Genomic DNA, 3,873 nt, shown 5'->3' with positions numbered 1-3,873 from the left:
TCATCCTCAAGTCTCATGGGGATCCACCAAGATATGATCTGAGACCCGTTAAGTCACAAATTTAAATAAAATCTCTACTTACTCTAAAATTGAGCCCAATGCTCAAGGATTTGAGTCTTGAAAAAGGTATTCAAATCCTTGTGATCAACTGAGGTTAATTGTTTTTTTTTTCCACACAAGCACTTTAATGGAAGGTATTTTTACTGTTTTCTTGCAGGTCGTTGAATTTTAGGATATGGAGTAAAAATAATGAAATTTAGAGTCAAAATGGAGAAGTTAAAAATTTGTTCAGCGCCACCGGCGCCAGATTGGGCGCTGACGGCGTCGTTTGACAGAGAACATCAAATTAAATTACGGACCACTGGTGCTGACGACACCATAATGGGCGCCGACGGCGCCGTTGTTGGTTCAGACCCTGTTTCTAGAAGATTCGACAAATTTTGACACTTTTTGAAGAGTTTTTGGATGCACCTATTGGATAACCGACTTTAGGCTCTATTTAGAGCCGAGATTGATCAGAATATTCGCTCATATTTGTCATTCCTCGCCACCATTCATTTTCTTACATACCATACACTTTTCCATCTTCGTTCCACCACCATTTTGGAGTCTATTAGTGATTTTTCATTAAGAATTTAGAGTGAGTTTTTGTGGTGAGCTTAAGTGTGAAATATTTTCTGAGAGTTTTGGAGAAGGAGAAAAGTGAGAGATTTATTCTTCCTACATTTCCTAGGAGAGGCTATAAGGGATTTGCTTTAAGAAAGATTTTTAGATAATTGTTGTCTGTTTATTAGTGTTGTATGAACTTTCTTTTATATATGAAATTTATGTTTTTTTGTATCTTTCTCATGAAGTCTGAGTAGTTTCTTTTATCTTTCTCCCTACTTTAAGATATGATAAAATGAAGGGATAATTTGGATGTACCAATATTAAAATATAAAACAAATTGTGATGATTTTTCAACTCCGAACTTAATTTACTTTTTGATCTGGTCAATTGAACTGTTAAAATTTGTTGTGAAACATATGATCTGGGAAATGAAGTATGAGTTCTACAACAGAGTGAGGATCACATTTGCTTCCATGAAGGAAAATTTTGTTCATGGAATTAAGTGCAAATAAATAGGAAAATATATATTGTTGGATGTAGATTGGAGATTTTAGGAAGACAAACGAAAATTTCTAATTCGGTCTTAGTGTTTAAAAACTAAAACGAGAGTTAGCCTTCAGGTGAAGGGAAGTGGGAGCTCTAGAGTGTGATCTAGTATCCTCCTAGCCAAGCCACAGATTTAAGGACTAAATCTGGGATTAGCCAATGACTTTTGGAGTGGGAGCCAATATCCTCCTAGCCTTGCCATGGATTTAGAGACTAAACCTGGGATTAGCCAATGATTTTCTATAACACTGTATCAGGGTAGAGAATTAAAACTGCTTCTATTTGGCACAATTAATATTTGAAATATTTATCTCATCTCATTTTACCAAAATCTCATTGTAATGCGAAAGATGCTTTTTCACATAAGAAATCTTCATTACATAGACATAGTTTAATAGTTTAGTAGTTACTGTTTAAATTTTATATTTCAATTTTGCTAGTAGTTAAATAATTTAGTTCTGATAATATCTTAATATTTGAAATTAGTGATAGTAATTTCATTTTACTTTCTATGAGTTTTCTAGTTAATTTATCATTTTAAATTTAAACCTTCCCCATGAGTTCAATATTTGGGGCTTAAATAGAAATTCTTTTATTACTTAATAATGATATGTATATTTGCGTAGAATCCCAACAAAATTGCTTAAATTTCTTATTTATAAAAGATTGCATCAAGCTTTTGGCAACAACATAGCAGAGTCAACTTTATATATTTTGCACAAATATATTTCATCGTGGGATCAGCTAGTATGAGCCAGAGATCTTGGTGGCGAGGGTGGTGACGATATTGCTTATGTGTGTTGAACGATGGATACAAAACGATATTTAGAATAATACTGTCTACCTCGGGGATCCTAAAAAATGAGAGAGGATATAACCAATGATACTATTCACCAACCCCTTGTAGGAGTTGCTTTTAGTCCTCTTAAGTTGTTGGCACCCCTAGTCTAATTAGAGTAATTAACTCATGAACTATAATATTTTACAAAACATATGTAACACTACAAACTTAACAAAAATCCTTTTGCATCATGATTACTTTTGATTGTTAAACAAATCTATTTTACTTGAAGTAAAAATTTATGAAATCTTTTAAAGGTCCACAAAATAATCAATTGGATCGAGGTTAGGAGCTGCCCTTCCTTGGATTGTCGGGTTGGCAGCTTTTACTGATGTTAAATAATAAAGCAAACAGTCTAGCTCCGAGCCCTGACCTTCACCAATGTCTTCCACTTAGTTCTGGTCTTCTATAATGACATTAGGGTTTTTTTTTACTTGCTCACATTTTTGTGATGACTTTTCTTCATAGCGGATTATCTTTGTAGGTTGTTTGAAATTATATATTTTATTATATAAAGTTTATGCTACTAACCCATGCAGTTTCTGCAAAAGTGCCAGGTACGCATCCTAGTATTTCTTTACTGCACTTTTATTACTTTACTTTACACCATTTCCTTACCCATGCATGTTTTAGTTTACCTGCAAAACAAAACAACAACAAAAATATACACTTTCAAAACTCTGAACACCCCCTAATTTACTCCTCTTGGGTTTATGAGGATCTTTCGAATGAGGTAACTTATGGTTGCTAACGAGAATTCTCTAGTCTAAATGAGTTTGTCTTCATAAATCCTAAACTCTGTCCCTCATGGTTAGGAGGTTTTTGTCCTCATGGGTCATGTCCCTCATGGGTTAGGAGTTTTTGGCAACTCCGCTGAGGACAAGTCCTTCTCTCCATTTTGATAAGGAGATTTTGTCTTCATACATCTATTGTGTCATGTCCCTCATGGGTCAGATTACCATTATTCCATTAAAAACTTCTCTCATTTCTTCCTTGGCAAGTATAGTCATCTCTCTTTTGATTCTAGGAACCTTCTGTTTAGTCACCCCTAAACAGAGAGGTTCCGGAATCTTTTTGACCTGTAGAGTGGGTCGGATCCCCAATAGGTGTGGAGTGATGAGTGGGTAAGGTTTGAAGTGAATCCTTCTCAAGTTTAGTATTCTCATTCCTTTGGAATGGGTCCTCAATTTCAAGCTTACTTCGCATATCTTCTAAAATCCTATTCACCTTTAATAAAACAAAATTTCATAATGACAACAAAACTCGACAACATTCGAAAACAAAATGACATACATGAAAAATAAAACAAACACCCAAAATAATAAAGCTAAAAAGATGATACAAGAACAAATTCAATTGGATAAGTTTTGAAAAAAACAGCCAGTTAGAAAGATAATTTTCTTAAAATTTGATACTTTCACCTAAGTACATTCAGAACGGAACCCAATATGTTGCTGACGCTTTGAAATTTTCAACTACCAGGAGAAATGTTAACTCCCACGCTTATTTTTTTGTTCAACATGCCATCTAGTCGCATCGCTTGTTACGAGGAATGATCCGGTTTAGATCCGGGTTCGGTGAGTTCAAGGTGCTCCTCGGGAAAGCACCATATGTGATAGTTAAGACGACTCCTCAAAATATTCAGGAGCCGTCTGCTACCTTTGACTTGAACTGCAGAGAAGAGCTCCTGACTCTTAAGAAGGCCAAAGTCGTAGAGACTTCCGTTGAGATTGTTCTACCCGCTACTACCAAGACAGTGAGGACTGTTCATTAATTTCATCTTCATAAGTATAAGAATTTCCCTAATCAAATCTAGATAAATGGTCAGTAATTTGATTATTCTATTCTTTCCTATCAAATATTTCAATATCAAATTC

This window comes from Phalaenopsis equestris, unplaced genomic scaffold (genome assembly GCF_001263595.1).
Source record: "Phalaenopsis equestris unplaced genomic scaffold, ASM126359v1 Scaffold000112, whole genome shotgun sequence".
Lineage (NCBI taxonomy): Eukaryota > Viridiplantae > Streptophyta > Magnoliopsida > Asparagales > Orchidaceae > Phalaenopsis > Phalaenopsis equestris.
The sequence above is the reverse complement of the archived record's forward strand: the minus strand, read 5'-3'. Positions refer to the sequence as shown.